The following is a 19,330-nucleotide window of genomic DNA, read 5'->3' as shown; positions in this document are numbered from 1 at the left end:
TTTGATTTTGAATGTTTGTACACTCCCATCTGTTTCACCATGGCAATTTTTATTTCATGATAGTTTTCTGTTGATGTAATGAAGAGTGCAAATCACTTTTGCCTTGTCGGCTGGGAGATTAGGAAGCTCATTTTCTAGTAGCGTTAGCTTCTGCATTTGTCAGGGACTCAAGGGTGCTTAGTCACAAAGAAATTGTTACAACTGGAGCCTTAGTCACACAATAAATTATTGCAATTGCATAGCAAGCACATGTACATCACACTCTGGAGAAAGCATATGCAAGTTATAACTGCAGCAGACTACATGAACGAAGAAATTGGCTACTTAACTGCCCGATACAAAGCTCAACTCGGGATTACACATGACCTTACTAGCTAATTAAGTACAGATCGACCGTCAGGGAAGGAAAAACTATGCACTTACCTCATTCGCCTTCCCCTGGCTTTTCAACCACTGGCTCTTACACTTCTCAAGTTTCTCCTTGACTTCTCCCATGGTAGGCCTGTTATACACGTCTTCGTCAAGACACTGCACTGCAATCTTGCCAACCTCCTCGAGGCACTCCATGTTCTCCTCCACATTGGCTGAAATATCCTCATCAAACATCTGCCTTGCTGTGCCATCCTTGGAAGCTTTGATGTAGTCTATCAGAAGGCTACGATTCTCCCCGTACCTAGCCTTCTTTCGGGTAACAAGCTCCAGTAGCATGATACCGAAGCTGTACACGTCACTCTTTGCGGTGAGCAGCCCGGTCTTCATGTACACGGGGTCGATGTAGCTGCTGTCCCCGGCCACCCAGTTGGTGTGGTCCTTGTCGATGGACATGAGCCTGGACGTCCCAAAGTCCGATACCTTGGGCATGAAGCGGTCGCCGAGGAGGATGTTGCCGGACTTGACGTCGCTGTGGAGGATCATCTGGCTCTGCGAGTGCATGTAATGGAGCCCCTCGACAGAGCTGATGGCGATGTCGAGGCGTGTTTCCAGTGGGAGAGGGTCGTTGTTTCCGTGAAGCACGTCCCGAAGGCTCCCTCTTTGGATGAACTTGTAGACCAACATGGGCACCTCCGTCTCCAGGCAGCAACCCACCAGCCGGACCAGGTTTGGGTGGCTGATCTTGGATTGGACCGTGATCTCATTCGCGAAATCCTTCTGCCGGTACTCGTTAACGATGATGGAGCGCTTCAGGCTGGTCACAATGGGCAAGAACATAAGCTAGTAACTTACACACTTTCCTAGACTATGTTACTACTTCCATAGTGGATAGGAACATCTATGTAGTGTCATGCAACGATGTATTTATTAGGTTATAGACTCATTGTTTCTTGGAGTGTGTGATGTTCCGGTAACTTAGCTAGTTACCACAAGCACCTCTCTCTTCATTAAATATGTGACACATAAGCAAAGTTGTATTGGAGTGTGTGATGTTACTCCTAAGTTCCTCCCCATTGTGAGACTAGCCATAGTGGGAGTAATTTCAGCAGTAACATCGAGTCTAACTCAACAAATTTGCTTATGTGGCAATGAGTTAATGAGGAGACAGGTAGTTGTAGTAACTTAGCTAGTTACTGTAACATCACATGTCCCAATGCAATATGAGTCTATAACCTAATAAATGAATCATTGCATGTTACCACACTTAAGTTACTACCCACAATGAAGGTAGTAACATAGTCTAGGGATACGTGTATGTTACTCTCTATTGTGGCTAGTCTGACCAGCCTCACAGCAACAACAACGCCGGTGTCGGTGGTCCCCTTGTAGACCTTACCGAAGGCACCTTTGCCAATGATGCAGCTGTACTTGTTTGTGATGCGACCCAGCTTGTCCTTGGTAAATATCTCGATCCCGGCGCTCTTGAGGAACGACCCGCCGTTCCTGTTGAATCGATCTCTCAGCTTCCTTTTCTCTCGCTCCATGTGCAAGAATATTAGTATCACCGATAGTACTGCCATGTCACTTATAGTTCCTGCATGTGAACAAATGTCATAAGTGCCATTCTGTTTCAAGATGGTTGGAGAGCACGAACAAGAGAGTTCATACAACACGGACGGCGCAGTTGCTTACTCCAAGCAAATTTTGTGACATGTCAAGAGAAGTTTTCCCAAGTTCACACAAACCTTTACAAAACAATGATCTTACTTTTAACATTTCACATGATGGCATTTAGTTGTGTTATTAGGGCATGTACAATGCTAGCATATGGATACAGATGCCCCATGACAAAAAGTAGGTTCAGGCATCTATATTGATTTCTTTCTCCCCAATGCAATCTAATACTAGTGGCCATCATCAAAGAATATAAAATAGACTCTTACTACACATGCATCCCTACCCTTCACTGCAACTTTTCCAACTTTATGCACCGGACCACACTTTTTCTCTCCAAGCACCTGCCTCCTGCAGAGGATCCCGCTTCCCTATCCGAACCTACTTTTTCTGACATCCGATCCTACATGGCATGCGAGGCATCACTTTGGGGCAATGCATTCACTAGTAGAAAATAGGGCTTTGGTCCAGGCCGGGTCAGCCCATTAGTCCCGGTTCAGTCCAGAACCGGGACCAATATGGGCATTGGTCCCGGTTCGTGAGCCCAGGGGGTCGGCCGGGCCACGTGGGCCATTGGTCCCGGTTCATCTGGACCTTTTGGTCCCGGTTGGTGGGATGAACCGGGACCAATGGGCCTCGCTCCTGGCCCACCACCATTGGTCCCGGTTGGTGGCTTGAACCGGGACCAAAGGCTCCCCTTTAGTCCCGGCTCATGTCACCAACCGGGACCAATGAGGTGCCTACATATACCCCTTGCTCGCGAGCAGAGCACCCCAGTGCTTTGTTTTTCTCTGGCCGAGGGGGAGAGGGCTTGGTGGTGCTCTAGCTCACCTCCTATGCACATAAGGTATTCGATGGAATGCCCGAGCCACACTACTTAAGCTTTCTCCTCTCCAAGCTCGACCTCCAAGCTCCATTTTCCATAATATTTGTCTAGGTTTAGCGGTCCGTCACGCCCCGTCCCCGTCTTCACCGCCGTCAATCACCCGCGCCGAGCTCATCGCCGGCACCACCGTGGTGAGCCTCTTGTTCTTATCTTCTTTCTGAAAGGAAAAATATTCTTACTTGTATGTTTACATAGATACTTGTATTATTTTCTTACTTTTATTATTGCATCTTATATAGTGCGATGGTTTTGGTATCCGCCCCCGTCGGCCCTCGTCCTGTCTATGATTCGGATGTGGTATATATATTATCTTTATAACTATTGGTTCATTTATTGTTTATGAAAATTATGCCGACCAACGTGACATAGATTTTATTTATGTAGGATGTATGTGAATCGGAAATGCCAACCGACCCTATTGTCGAGAGGTTAAATTTAGTTGAAGAAGAAAACAATTTGTTGAAGGAAAAAATAAAAAAAATTGAGGAGGAGAAGATGATATTGGAGTTGCATGTTGCGGATGTCGTCGATGATCACAAGATCAAGATGGATGCAATGCGCTTGAAGATTAGAAAGATTAGAAAATATGCCATTCATACCGAGGCTTGGTATCATTATGCCGTTGGATCAATTGTTACCTTGGTTGCGATTATGATCGCATTTGTTTTCGCATTGAAATGTTTTACATAGTTTCAATGTATGGTTTAATTAATTAGATGCTCTGGAGAGCTATATGTTGTTAGATGAGAACTATGTATGCACTTTGGTTTTAATGTGATGATGAACTTCTATTAATTTGGACACTTAATTATATATAATGCACGCAGATGAACCGGCAATGGATGTACGGTGACAGACACACCCGCGAGTACATTAAGGGCGTGCATGAGTTTCTCGATGCGGCTGAGGCAAACAAGCAGAATGGTTTTATGTGTTGTCCATGCACTCAATGTGGGAATACGAGGTCTTACTCTAACCGGAAAATCCTTCACTCCCACCTGCTTTACAAGGGTTTCATGCCACACTATAATGTTTGGACGAGGCACGGAGAAATAGGGGTTATGATGGAAGACGGCGAAGAAGAAGAGTACGATGACAACTATGTGCCCCCTGAATACGGTGATGCTGCAACGGGGGGAGCTGGTGAAGATCAAGAGGAACCAGACGATGTGCCCAATGATGCTGCAACGGGTGAAGCTGCTGAAGATCAAGAGGAACCAGACGATGTGCCCGATGATGATGATCTCCGCCGGGTCATTGTCGATGCAAGGACGCAATGCGAAAGTCAAAAGGAGAAGCTGAAGTTCGATCGCATGTTAGAGGATCACAAAAAAGGGTTATACCCCAATTGCGAAGATGGCAACACAAAGCTCGGTACCGTACTGGAATTGCTGCAGTGGAAGGCAGAGAATGCTGTGGCTGACAAAGGATTTGAGAAGCTACTGAAAATATTGAAGAAGAAGCTTCCAAAGGATAACGAATTGCCCGACAGTACATATGCAGCAAAGAAGGTCGTATGCCCTCTAGGATTGGAGGTGGAGAAGATACATGCATGCCCTAATGACTGCATCCTCTACCGCGGTGCATACAAGGATCTGAACGCATGCCCGGTATGCGGTGCATTGCGGTATAAGATCAGACGAGATGACCCTGGTGATGTTGACGGCGAGCCCCTCAGGAAGAGGGTTCCTGCGAAGGTGATGTGGTATGCTCCTATAATACCACGGTTGAAACGTCTGTTCAGAAACGAAGAGCATGCCAAGTTGATGCGATGGCACAGTGAGAACCGAAAGAAAGATGGGAAGTTGAGAGCACCCGCTGACGGGTCGCAGTGGAGAAAAATCGAGAGAAAGTACTGGGATGAGTTTGCAAAGGACCCAAGGAATGTATGGTTTGCTTTAAGCGCGGATGGCATTAATCCTTTCGGGGAGCAGAGCAGCAATCACAGCACCTGGCCCGTGACTCTATGTATGTATAACCTTCCTCCTTGGATGTGCATGAAGCGGAAGTTCATTATGATGCCAGTTCTCATCCAAGGCCCTAAGCAACCCGGCAACGAAATTGATGTGTACCTAAGGCCATTAGTTGAAGAACTTTTACAGCTGTGGAATGGAAACGGTGTACGTACGTGGGATGAGCACAGACAGGAGGAATTTAACCTTAAGGCGTTGCTGTTCGTGACCATCAACGATTGGCCCGCTCTCAGTAACCTTTCAGGACAGACAAACAAAGGATACCACGCATGCACGCACTGTTTAGATGACACTGAAAGTATATACCTGGACAAATGCAGGAAGAATGTGTACCTGGGCCATCGTCGATTTCTTCCGACCAACCATCAATGTCGAAAGAAAGGCAAGCATTTCAAAGGCGAGGCAGATCACCGGAAGAAGCCCGCCATGCGCACCGGTGATCACGTGCTTGCTATGGTCAATGATTTACACTACGTAATCTTTGGAAAGGGTCCCGGTGGACTAGCTGTTCCGAATGACGCTGAGGGACACGCACCCATGTGGAAGAAGAAATCTATATTTTGGGACCTACCCTACTGGAAAGACCTAGAGGTCCGCTCCTCAATCGACGTGATGCACGTGACGAAGAACCTTTGCGTGAACCTGCTAGGCTTCTTGGGCGTGTATGGGAAGACAAAAGATACACCTGAGGCACGGGAGGACCTCCAACGTTTGCACGAAAAAGACGGCATGCCTCCGAAGCAGTATAAAGGTCCTGCCAGCTACGCTCTTACGAAAGAAGAGAAAGAAATCTTCTTTGAATGCCTGCTCAGTATGAAGGTCACGACTGGCTTCTCGTCGAATATAAAGGGAATAATAAATATGCCAGAGAAAAAGTTTCAGAACCTAAAGTCTCATGACTGCCACGTGATTATGACGCAACTGCTTCCGGTTGCATTGAGGGGCTTCTACCGGAAACGTCCGATTAGCCATTGTGAAGCTATGTGCATTCCTCAATGCAATCTCTCAGAAGGTGATCGATCCAGAAATCGTACCAAGGCTAAGGAGTGATGTGGCGCAATGTCTTGTCAGTTTCGAGCTGGTGTTCCCACCATCCTTCTTCAATATCATGACGCACGTCCTAGTTCATCTAGTCGACGAGATTGTCATCCTGGGGCCCGTATTTCTACACAATATGTTCCCCTTTGAGAGGTTCATGGGAGTCCTAAAGAAATATGTCCGTAACCGCGCTAGGCCAGAAGGAAGCATCTCCATGGGCCATCAAACAGAGGATGTTATCGGGTTTTGTGTTGACTTCATTCCTGGCCTTAAGAAGATAGGTCTCCCTAAATCGCGGTATGAGGGGAGACTGACTGGAAAAGGCACTCTTGGAAGAGACTCAATAATATGCAGGGACGGATATTCTTGGTCTCAAGCAAACTACACAGTTCTACAGAACTCTACCTTGGTGACCCCGTATGTCGATGAACACAAGAACAGTCTGCGCTCCAAACACCCGGAGCAGTGCGACGACTGGATTACATGTGAACACATCAGGACTTTCAGCAGTTGGTTGGAAACACGTCTCAGAGGTGACAACACTGTTTGTGATGAGTTGTACTTGTTGTCCAGGGGACCATCTTTGACTGTATTGACTTACAAAGGATACGAGATAAATGGGAATACATTTTACACGATCGCCCAAGATCAAAAGAGCACCAACCAAAACAGCGGTGTCCGCTTTGATGCAGCAACCGAGAGCGGAAAGGACACATATTATGGTTACATAGTGGACATATGGGAACTTGACTACGGACCTGATTTTAAGGTCCCTTTGTTTAAGTGCAAATGGGTCAATCTGTTAGGCGGCGGGGTACAGGTAGACCCACAGTACGGAATGACAACAGTGGATCTGAAAAATCTTGGGTACACTGACGAACCGTTCGTCCTAGCCAATGATGTGGCACAGGTTATCTATGTGAAGGACATGTCTACCAAACCGAGAAAAAGAAAAGATAAGGAAGCGAATACATCATACGATGAGCCAAAGCGCCACATAGTTCTTTCAGGAAAAAGGGACATCCTGGGAGTGGACGGCAAGACAGACATGTCTGAAGATTATGAAAAGTTTCATGAAATTCCTCCTTCAATGTCAAGGCTGACCCAAGCATCCTGATAAACAATGAAGATTATCCATGGTTACGGCGCAATAAGCAAATGACACAAGCGAAGAAAAAGTGAAGACTTTCTCCCGCAACTATTATGATGATACCATGCCAACTTTGTAACACACGAACATGCTACCATTGTCCGTTTTGTACATGCACATGCTATGTGGGTGAAATTATGATACCATCCCAACTTTCAACTTTTTCAGAGTTCATTTGAAATGCTTTCATGTCTTATGGTTCGCCCCTGGCCCATGACCATTAGTCCCGGTTTGTGCCACAAACCGGGACTAAAGGGTTGGTCCTCGTTGCGGGCAGAGTTTAGTCCCACCTCGCCAACCGAAGGGGGCTCACACCGGTTTATAAGCCCTTCCCTCTCTGCCTTGTTGAGCTCCTCTCGAAGTGAAAATAGATGCCCTAATAGAGAAAAGTTTAACCTAAATTCATAGTGAATTTCTCTGAAATTCATAGAAATTTACTAGGAATTTAGGTTGAATTTTCTCTATAAGCGCATCTATTCTCATTTTTTAGTAAGTTAATCACAAACTTGTGATTCAAACAATTTTCAAAGAATTCAAATTTTAACTATTCAAATTTGAAAACTAATGGCACTAACAGAAAGTTTATAATTTTTCTAAAACTAATGGCACTAACAGAAAGTTTATAATTTTGCTAACCTAAAAGCAAACAGAATTAAAAATTAAAGCAAAAAACAAAAGAAAATAAATAATGCAAAAAACAAATCAAAAAACAGGAAAAAACTATTTTTATAGTAAAGTTAATCACAAAATAAAATAAATAAAGCAACAAAGAAAACAAAAAAACTAAAAAAGTGTTTTCAAATTTGAAAACTAATGGCACTAACAGAAAGTTTATAATTTTTCTAAAACTAATGGCACTAACAGAAAGTTTATAATTTTGCTAACCTAAAAGCAAACAGAATTAAAAATTAAAGGAAAAAACAAAAGAAAATAAATAATGCAAAAAACAAATCAAAAAAACAGGAAAAAACTATTTTTATAGTAAAGTTAATCACAAAATAAAATAAATAAAGCAACAAAGAAAACAAAAAACTAAAAAAGTGTTTTCAAATTTGAAAACTAATGGCATTAACAAAAAGTTTATAATTTTTCTAAAACTAAAAGCATAAAGAATTAAAAAATAAAGCAAAAAAACAAAAGAAAATAAATAAAGCAACAAAAAAACAAAAAAATGCCACCTACCGGGCCATCATGGCCTGAATACGATTAGAAACCCTACCATGGGCCAGGATTCAAGCCCGCAGTAGGCCCAGTAGGCCCACAGGCATTGCAGTGACAGATTAGGCCCGAAAGCCTGCAGTTGAGAGGAGCTCGGGAGGGTGGGCGCAGCAGCGCTTATAAACCACTCCCGAGCCGTCTCAACTAGCGAGGTGGGACTAAACTTTTGGGCGCGGGGCAGCACAAGGCCATTGGTCCCGGTTGGTGGCACCAACCGGGACTAAAGGGGGCATTGGTCACGGTTCGTAGCACCAACCATGACCAATGCCCCCCTTTAGTCCCGGTTGGTGGCACCAACCGGGACTAAAGGTGGCATTGGTCCCGGTTGGTGCCACGAACCGGGACCAATACTCTGTGTATATAAGCAGGACTTAGGAAATTTTCAGTTTCTCATCGACCATTTGCCCCCGACGCCGCCAGGCTGCCCGTGCTCGTCGTCGCCGTCGCCCCGCGCCCCTGCCCCATGCTCGCCATCGCCGCCCGCTCCTCGTCGCCGTCGCCCTGCCCCTGCCCCGTCCCGCCCCCGCGCGCCGGGGCCCTCGCCGCCCCCGTCGTCGCCTCGAGCTCCCCTGCTCGCGCGCGCCGCCCCGCGCCCCAAGCCCCTGCCACGGACTCGCCGTTGCCGCCCGCCCCTGCCCCGACGCGCGCCGCCCCGGCCCGCCCCCGTCGCCGTCGCCCGCGCCCCTGCCCCGACGCGCGCCGCCCCGGCCCGCCCTCGCCGTCGCCTGCGCCCCTGCCCGCCTCCTCAGCTTGGTCCGGCCGCCGGCGCCCTCCCTTTGCAATTTTTTTCATATATATGCTTGTTATATATATATATATATGCTTGTTTATATATATATATATGCTTGTTCATATATATATATATGTAATGATTTTTTATAGAATATGATGTTTTTTCCATAGATGATCACATATATGATGTATGCACGAATGTGGATGAAATATGATGTTTTTTTGTTCATAGAACATGATGTTTTTTTAATTCACATATTTTTTTGTTCATGAGAGAGGCGGGGACGTTGAGGGATCATAGATGTATTTTTTCAGAATTTTCTATCGTGCATAGACGGATTTTAGACCACGGGAGCACCCCCTCTCTATCGTTGCAAAATTTGCTAAGTGATATTAAGAAGGAAGGAAAAGAAGTATAGGAAAGAAAGAAAATAAGAAGAGGAAAGAAAGAAGAAGAGAGGAAGAAGAGGAGAAATAAATAAGAAGAAGAAAAAAGAAGAAAAAGAAGAGGAGAAGAAGAAAGGAATAGTGGAGAAGAAGAAAAAATAGAATATTCTATTTTCTCTTCTTCTCCACTATTCCTTTCTTCTTCTTCTCTTTTTTTCTTTGATCTTCTCCTCTATCTATTCCTTTCTTCTTCTCCTCTTTCTTCTTCTTCTTCTTCTTCTTCTTCTTCTTCTTCTTCTTCTTCTTCTTCTTCTTCTTCTTCTTCTTCTTCTTCTTCTTCTTCTTCTTCTTCTTCTTCTTCTTCTTCTTCTTCTTAATTTTTATCGGGAACGAGGGTGTCGAGGATCGCCGAGGGGTCGAGGGTCGGGAACTAGGGTAGAGGGTTGAGGGTCGTTAAGGGGTCAAGGGTCGAGGGTTTCAGGGTCGAGGGTTCGAGGGTTCTATAGGGTCGAGGGATCGAGGGTCGAGGGTTCCAGGGTCGTCTAGGGGTCGAGGGTTCCAGGGTCGTCGAGGGTTCGAGGGGTCGAGGATCGCCGAGGGGTCGAGAGAGGTTTCCTAGTGTCAAAGTATTGAAGAAATCCATGGCTTCATCATTAGCCGGAAGTAACCAGGGCATGACGAAGTCCTCCAAAGTTATTTTGGAATGGTGTCCCGGATAGGATAATTTGCCTTTTTTGTATGAATTTCAGCAAAGGCCTTCCAAATAACGATATTTGGAAGGTTCTTGCTGAACTTTGTACCAAAAAGCGAATTATCCTATCTAGGACTCCGTTCCAAAATAACTTTGGAGAGCTTCGTACCATCATGCACCTGTTACTTTCGCCTAATGATGAAGACATGGTTTTGTTGAATCCTTTGACACTAGGCAACCTCCCGACCCCTCGGCGATCCTCTCGAACATGAGAGGAAGAAGAGGATCGCCGAGGGGTCGAGGGTTCCAGGGTCGTCGAGGGTTCGAGGGGTCGAGGATCGCCGAGGGGTCGAGAGAGAGATTTCCTAGTGTCAAAGTATTGAAGAAATCCATGGCTTCATCATTAGCCAGAAGTAACCAGGGCATGACGAAGTCCTCCAAAGTTATTTTGGAATGGTGTCCCGGATAGGATAATTTGCCTTTTTGTATGAATTTCAGCAAAGGCCTTCCAAATAACGATATTTGGAAGGTTCTTGCTGAACTTTGTACCAAAAAGCGAATTATCCTATCTAGGACTCCGTTCCAAAATAACTTTGGAGAGCTTCGTACCATCATGCACCTGTTACTTTCGCCTAATGATGAAGACATGGTTTTGTTGAATCCTTTGACACTAGGCAACCTCCCGACCCCTCGGCGATCCTCTCGAACATGAGAGGAAGAAGAGGATCGCCGAGGGGTCGAGGGTTCCAGGGTCGTCGAGGGTTCGAGGGGTCGAGGATCACTGAGGGGTCGAGAGAGAGGTTTCCTAGAGTGTCAAAGTATTGAAGAAATCCATGGCTTCATCATTAGCCAGAAGTAACCAGGGCATGACGAAGTCCTCCAAAGTTATTTTGGAATGGTGTCCCGGATAGGATAATTTGCCTTTTTGTATGAATTTCAGCAAAGGCCTTCCAAATAACGATATTTGGAAGGTTCTTGCTGAACTTTGTACCAAAAAGCGAATTATCCTATCTAGGACTCCGTTCCAAAATAACTTTGGAGAGCTTCGTACCATCATGCACCTGTTACTTTCGCCTAATGATGAAGACATGGTTTTGTTGAATCCTTTGACACTAGGCAACCTCCCGACCCCTCGGCGATCCTCTCGAACATGAGAGGAAGAAGAGGATAAAAAAAGAAGAGGAAGAAGAAAAAAAGAGGAGAAGAAAGAATAGAGGAGTTCTTCTCCTCTATTCTTTCTTCTCCTCTTTTTTTCTTCTTCTTCCTCTTTTTTTATCGGGAACGAGGGTCGTCGAGGGACATAGATGTAGTGTCGTCGTTGTCGATATATACCCCCTCCCGATAGCTTCAACACGTGGGGGGGGTCGATATTACCCCCTCCTTGAAGCGTTCTCGAGGCCACCCCAAACCCTTGAAGCGTTGTCGAGGCCACCCCAAACCCTAGAGAAGCAGCGTCGAGGCCACTAATTAATATATATGATTCCTTACTATGATTAGGTAGCTAGTTCTACGTTTGCCACTAATATATCCATCTGTCATGTTTGAATAATAATTGCCATGTTGTAAATATTTGTAGAAACTATGGACACCGCCCGAGACGAAGCAAAAGAAGCGTTGTTGAGGGACATAATCGCAGAAGGAAGTGATGCCGTCTCGTTGTTTCTCAACGACACCGATGGTCTGGAAGGAGAGGGTGAAGAAGCTGGCTACGGTGACCTAATGCCGGTGCAAGAAGAAGAACATGAGGACGGCTCCGGTGACCCAATGCCGGTGCAAGAAGGAGACCGTGATGACGGCTCCGGTGACCGAACCGAGTCCGGCCAGGTATATATATTAGTTAAGCCTGTGCTGACTAGCTGATTGATGCATTCATTGTTTTGGTATGTACACATATTAATTAAGTCTTTGTTCTTTTTTCTAGCCCTCCGGATCGAGCACAACTTCGGTAAAGAGACGAGGCCCGAAGAAAAAGTTGAGCTCGGATGAAAGGTTTGAGATCATAGCAATCGCGCCCGACGGCCAACCGATTGAACCCATCCGAACAAAGAACGCATTTGTTGCTCAGTGCGGGGTTCTGGTTAGGGACAAGATCCCGATAAGCATCCAGCAATGGTTTAAGCCGGCTACAGAAGACCCTGAGGTGTCTTATGTCAATGATATGCAGAAAAATGATCTTTGGACTGAGCTGAAGTCAAATTTCACCCTACCGCCAGAGGATAATCCAGAGAACCCAGTTAAAGAGCAATTAATCAAGTCTTTTGCTCTTAAGAGGATGGCAGAACTATTCAGGAGGTGGAAGAAAGAGCTGAATAAGTTTGTCGAAAATGATGAGACACCAGAATTCAAGGGCAGATATGAGAAGATCAGAGATCACTGGCCCGCATTTGTGGCCCACAAGACATCGGAAAAGAGTAAGAAGATGTCGGCGACAAACAAGCAAAATGCTGCGAAGAAGAAGCATCACCATCGCACGGGGTCAGGTGGCTACCTCGTAGCCCGGCCTAAGTGGGCCAAGACTGAGAATGATCTGGTTGATAAAGGGATCGAACCAGAGACAATTAACTGGCCAGACCGTTGCCGGACTTGGTTCTTCGGGGCTGGCGGAACCTTGGACCCTGTAACAGGGAAGTGCATTTGGACGAACGATCAAATGGACATACCAGTCAGGAAGCTTAAGCAGTATATCGAAGCAGCGCAGCAAGGGACGTTCTTTCCAGACAGAGAGAACGACGAGCTCACAATGGCCCTCGGGAATCCTGAGCACCCTGGACGGACACGAGGCACGCCAGGCTCCATTCCGTGGAAGGTTGGGTTTCCGGACGCAGGCGGTTACAAATCCCATGAGAGGAGGAAAAAAGTGCAGCAGACCCAAATGCAGGCGCTGCAAGCAAGGGTAGACGCGATAGAGGAACGAGAAGCAAATCGCAGCAAACGTACTGCCGAAGCTTCCCCCGAAGCTACCCCGCCATCTCAGCGCAGAAGCAGCGTGGCTTCCACCGAGCTGCTTCAGCCGGAGCATGCCTTGACGGCTCCTGCCAGCTATCCCGTGGATGCTATCATGGAGTCTCAAAATTGCCACCTTATGACGCAATGGATGAATTTGAAGGTCAAGGCGGCTGTTGGCTCTGTTTATCCTACTGAACCCGGCGCAACTTTTCACTACCGGACGATTCCAGAAGGATATGCTAGGGTGATGGTGGATGAAATAACGGAGGGATTTGAGGACCTCCAGCTTGACCACCCTACCGGTTAAGGGGAGACTAGGCTGGGGTCTGCTCTGAAGACTCCATGCCTATGGCGGAAGGAGCTCATCAACCTTCCGAACTAGACGCCTCCTCCACCGCCTCCTCCTCCGGCGAGTCAGGGCACTCCGCCTCCTCCTCCGGCGAGTGACGATCAAGGCACTCGACCGGCTCCTTCTCCAGCGCGTGGCAGCACTCTGCCTCCTTCTCCGTCTGCGCCGACGCGCCCGAGCAGCCAGCCTCCTCCTTCTCCGCCTCGTCAGCAAGGCCGGAAGAGACCTGCCACCGCTCCGGCTGCTCCGGCGCGTCGTAGTCCTTCTCCTCCGCCTCGTAAGCAAGTAAAGAAGACAATCGCTCCGTCTGCTCGGTCGGCATCTAGCAGTACAACCAGAGGCGGGAGGACATACAGATTCGGTCTTTCTCTGAAGACTCCAGAGAAGTTACCATACGAGAGGACCCCGGAGGAGAACGCCGAGATCGCACGAACCGAAGTGGATGACTGGTTTCAAGGGTTGAAAGCAAAGAGACATCCACTTCCGGAGGAGAAGGTAGATCCGGTGAAAGCGAAGCGCACTCTCGCTGCCCTGACAAAACCACCGAAGTCTCCGCCGAAAGGAAACTATGAGCACATTATTGGAAAGGAATTTGCCGAAGCGGAGCGGTCGGGAAGTACTGTCAGTGATCAAAGGCTGAAAGAACGACGAGCTGGGAAACAAATTGCCCAGCTCGGCAAACAAGCGAAGCAATCGTGCCCCCCGCTCAAGGTGCCTAGCCACAACGTCGCTAATGATCCGAGGATGGTGCCCGGTTATAGCAATCTTGCAGATTACCTGCCCGACGATGTACATTATGAACCCATGGACGTGCAGATACAAATATAGGAGTACGGGAAGCCTCTCGTCAAAGATGAAAGATCTCTATCAACAATGATGCGAAGATTGCATGATTGGTACTTGAAAATCTGCAGAGACTCTGGGGGGAGGAGTACTTTGTATGTGAAAGTTAAAAAGGAGCATGACCTCGTTGGAATTGAACTGTTGCCTGTTCCATTTGAGGAGTTCTATCAGTTTTTCAATCAATTGGCCCTCGATAAAACAACGGTCGCCTGCTACTGTCTGTAAGTAGTACTACTTCTGTCATTAAGTTTCTCTATATAGCTCAGCTCTTTCATTGCATGTATTTATAATCATCCTCACTATATTATGCAGATTGAAGATCGCCGAATTGAAGAAAAGACAAGTCGGTGATATTGGGTTCATTAACACATATCTCATAGATGCAACTCAGGTTAAATTTCATGCCGCAGCTACCGAGGCCAACTTGCTACGATCGTTCGTAATAAATGAAAACAAAGATATAATACTCTTTCCTTACAACTTCAAGTGAGTGTTACTGTCTTGTGCGTATTCGGTTTCCCTTATATATTAGTCAAGGTTATAGTAATGTAATGATGAGTTATGCATGCGTGTGCAGTTTCCACTATATTCTCCTAGAGATTAAGCTTGAGCAGGGACTAGTAACCGTCTTAGACTCAAGACGAAAAGATCCCCAGGACTATGCAGACATGACTCAAATACTCGAGAAGTTAAATCGATCATTATCCACCATATCAGCAATTTGTTCATTTCCTGATATATCAAGTAATTGTTTTCTTTGTCCGGAAGGGTTTGGAGAAAATTCACCAGAAAAGCTCCGGGACTGCCGAAGGAGCTGCAATTTAGACACCCGAAAGTAAGTACTATAGTAGCATGTTCCGCACATCTACTAGTCATTCAAGCGCTAGTTTCATCAATACCATTTGGCATTCTTGCTTATCAGTTTGATTGACCTCTATTTCTTGTAAAGTGGTTGTGGCAGGAACAAGGGAATGATTTCTGTGGATACTACGTTTGCGAGTCCATCCGCCACACGACCTGTGAGCGGGGCTACACTGACGAACAATATGAAGTACGTAAATAACAACATTCACAATTTTATTTTATTACCATCATTTGTGTTGAGTTTCATTCATTCATATATATATGTATTGACCCCCTTCTTTAAATTAGATGTTTCGGAAGCGGGATGAACTCCTAGCACCAGCTCGCATGCGAGCAATTCAAGAGGAATTGGCGGCATTCTTTCTTGACCACGTGATCCCTGAAGACGGAGAATTCTATGTGGACCCTGAGTCCGTATGATTATATTTGTAAGAGATAATTATTGTATATATGTAGCCGGTAGTGTCGGATAGATATACGAGAACTTGTTGTTCGACCAATCTCTCGGAGAAGGAGAGGTGGTCGATATCACTTCTCTCTGTATGCATATATGTTCATGACGATCTTCTGTTTCCTTCGTTTGCTTACTAGCTAGCTAGCGTGTCTAGTCCTCTCTATACGTATGTATAGTACGTAGCGTCGACCAAGCACGGACATAAGAGAGGACACTTCTCTCTATTAATTATAGCTAGCTAACACAATATATGAAACACCTAAATTAACCCCCAAAACCCCCAACCCCCCCCCCCCCCCCCTTAAAAAAAACAAAAACCCCAGCCACAGAAATGCTGACGCGTGGATGCCTATTGGTCCCGGTTGGTGCCACCAACCGGGACCAAAGGGTCTCCTGCCTGGGCTCCGCGCACAGGCCACGTGAAGGCCCATCTGTCCCGGTTCTGGATTGAACCGGGACTAAAGGGACAGGGCATTAGTACCGACCCTTTAGTCCCGGTTCCAGAACCGAGACAAAAGGTCCTTACGAACTGGGACAACAGGCCCTTTTTCTATCAGTGATTGGCCATGCCCTTAATATTCGATGATAAAGAAACATGATATGGGTGGTTAGGTAGAGGATATATATAATGTCTCACCTATTGCTGCTACTGCAGCCGTGGGCAGTACGGGTTCACAGCCTCTTTCACTCTTGCCGTCACCTCTTCGTCCGAAATTGCATATACACTTATAACCCCCTTCTGTATCATCGCATGTCCCTCCATGACAAGGATACATTATCTCATGCAATGTTGTATTTGGCCATCTTCGTAATGCACACTCATCAATATCTGAAGAAAAAACATAGAGCAGTGTACATTATCGGTCTAGTGAATGAAAGTTAAGAGAGAACAATTCACTATTTTTTTTCAAATTTTTCTTCTCGCAAAGTGAGTGAGCACTAAAAGCTCCTGAGATCCAAATTCTTTCTCGATATCAGATTTCAAATTACTCGGTGAATGGAATATACAATAGCAATGGTGTCATCCCCGCAAAAAAATTTTTGTAGTGTGACACATAAAAAAATTAAGTTTCCTTCAGAAAAATAACATAAGTGCAGTTAAGTATACATACCCGTGCATCCATTTTCTATGTATGGATTGCCGGTGTATCCCCTTGAGCAATTGCAGAAATAGCCCGGTGCTTCATTGCTGGCATTCACACAATAGCTGTGGGTGCTAACACAAGCGCCGTAGGTAATTGTTTCCTTGTCATCACCTTCTGGCTCCGGCGGGCATGCCCCATCCCTAATTGCTCAGTCAAAAACAAGTGGAACGATGGGGTCACTTGCGTTTTGTCGAAGTCTGCTGACGAACGCCATACTTCCAATTAGGTCTGCTTTTCTGTAACTGTGTACCTGTATGACAAAATCAATCACGGGTACTGGTAAAGGTTGTTGCAATGGTATATTTATATAAATCACTATTATCCTTCTGTGTTGGTTCTGTAAAATAAAAATTCAAGTTTCTCTGAGCACCACATCCTTTCATCGTGATAAAATTATGGTCTGCCAGGACTCTGGACGAGCATGGCGTGTTCTTTGGCGCGTCCGCCCTGGTGTAAAATGGAGTCACTGATCCGACGACACTAGAATCTTATGCTTGCAGAGGGGCGATGGTGCTGGCGTAGTATCTTAGCCCTCTCGTGATCTAGCTAGGCCTCTTAAAGGTCAAGAGGCGCACGGGAGATACTTTTGTTGCTGGGCAAGGGATGCTTTGCCCCATTTTCCTTTTTTCTTTCCTTCCTTTTCTGGTAACCCAAGTTGGCCTTTGTACAGTTTTCCCACTTTTCTGGTAACCCTTGCTAATCGAGTCTCAGTCAAGTAACAGAGCATATAACGAAGAAGAAATAAAATACAATTTTTTTTTGCATGGATCTTCATGTAAGATCTCATGAATAAAGCATCGACCAAGACTTGGTTAAGTCCTTTTAATAATCCCGTTAAAGAAATAGCAGTGCTCCTGCTGGTTAAGTTTTAAAAAAAGCCCTCTAGTGGTATGTATATCGATCCTCTTAACATTAGTACTCCCTCTGGAAACTAATACATAAGACATTTTAGGTGTTATTTTACAGAGGGAGTAACAAATAAAGCTCCGTTCGTTCCTGTGAACAATAACAAAAAGTCGCTCCCCGACGAGCAACTGAATTACCCCAAAATATACTTCCTCTAATAGATTTATAGTTCGAACAATTCAGTCCACTTTTTAGCTGAGCAACCCTTTTGCCGATTTGGACAACTTAGAATTGAGTAAACCATAGAAAATGGGAGAAAATTGCACGATTTGAAAAGAAAAAGAGTTATTCACGTCGTCATAATGGAGCGCGTTACGACTTACCAGCCTTTGGAGGCGACGAAGGCGTACTGGCACAGGTTGCCGTGCACCGGATTGCTGCCCTCCTCGTCCTTGTTCCAGCTCACCTTGACTTGGTTGAGGCCGGGCGTGAGTGAGGCCTCGCAGCAGCCGTGCCCGCTGCACGGTGTGCCGTCGGCCCCGGTGTCGTTCACCTTCTCACACGTCGTGATACAGCCGGTGAAGTAGGCCGTGTCGCTGCTTGGCCGTCGAGCTGCAGCCGATGGCCGTGAACACGTTGGCCGACGGCGAGAGCAGGAACGGCGGGGAGATCTTCATGTCCATGTTTTGCCACTCTAGTTTCTTCTCGCCCGGCACCACGCAGCTGAAGGTAAGGTAGTTGTAGACCACCATCTGCGCCGTCTCCAGCGTGATATTGGCGACCTTGACATTCTCGCCCGTGTGCAGGGTCGGAGGCCTCGTCTCCTCGTTACAGGTGAGTGCGAACTGCGGACATGGGCGACAGCGAGCACCTTTTGCCGACGCCGAAAGGGTAGGGGATGTCTATGTCCCGCACTTGGCAGGACAGTTTTTCCGGTCTCTCAACAGTGTAGATGCCGGCACTGGTGGAGGAGATGGCGCGCCGGACACGCCGGTGCCGAGCAGCGCCGCGTAGCAGATAGCTAGGAGGAGCATGGTCTGTGGCATGGCTAGCTAAATTTCATAGGAGGCACTGCCTTCCTCTCATATCGGTATATGTAGGAACGGAGACTACATGTTCAGTGGTTCAGTTAATCTAACTAGCCAGTGGAGTACGTACTTCGAATCAAAATAGAGAGAGGAGAAGGAATGATTGAGATATTGTACAGTTTTTCAGGTAATTCAGAGTTCTATTAATTTCACTAATATATCTATATACGGCTCATAAGAATGGCTCTGGGGAAACCCTTCTCCAGCTGCCTCTGCCCCCCGAGTCCTCTTCCCTCGCCGCCGGGCAATGCCTGCTGGCGGCAGGGTCTTTTTGGCACAACCCCTCGGAGCCACCTGACTCCTGCTCCCTCACCGCGGCGCCTCATGCCATCGGGCAAAGCCCACAGACAGCTGGACACGCCTAATTGTGCAAAGGCCAGATGTATGTTCATAGTTTTTGTATCCCCTTGATGTTTCATAAAGATAAAGGAAAATAATAACAACGGTGATCCAAGCCGATCAAATGTTGATCCAACACATCGAGCTTTTTTCTGTGTGTGTGCTGTACTGTTGTTTGATCCGTAGGATTACAAATCATTTGAAAATTTTATTATAATTTATTAGCATCGGGTTCCATAGAATAGTATACATTCATCTGAATCTATAGGAAAAATAACTTGTGTTTTTCCCATTGTACAAGCCAATTAAATGTCCTCTCAATTCGGTACTCCCTC

General features: G+C 46.3%; 1 pseudogene; it reads right to left on the bottom strand.

The window, feature by feature from the left end:
* Positions 1–209: 209 nt before the first annotated feature.
* LOC123191443 (wall-associated receptor kinase-like 2) lies at positions 210–18,832 on the bottom strand (annotated as a pseudogene).
* Positions 18,833–19,330: the final 498 nt, after the last annotated feature.

Source organism: Triticum aestivum, chromosome 2A (assembly GCF_018294505.1).
Source record: "Triticum aestivum cultivar Chinese Spring chromosome 2A, IWGSC CS RefSeq v2.1, whole genome shotgun sequence".
Lineage (NCBI taxonomy): Eukaryota > Viridiplantae > Streptophyta > Magnoliopsida > Poales > Poaceae > Triticum > Triticum aestivum.
This window is presented reverse-complemented; position numbering and strand designations above follow the sequence as displayed.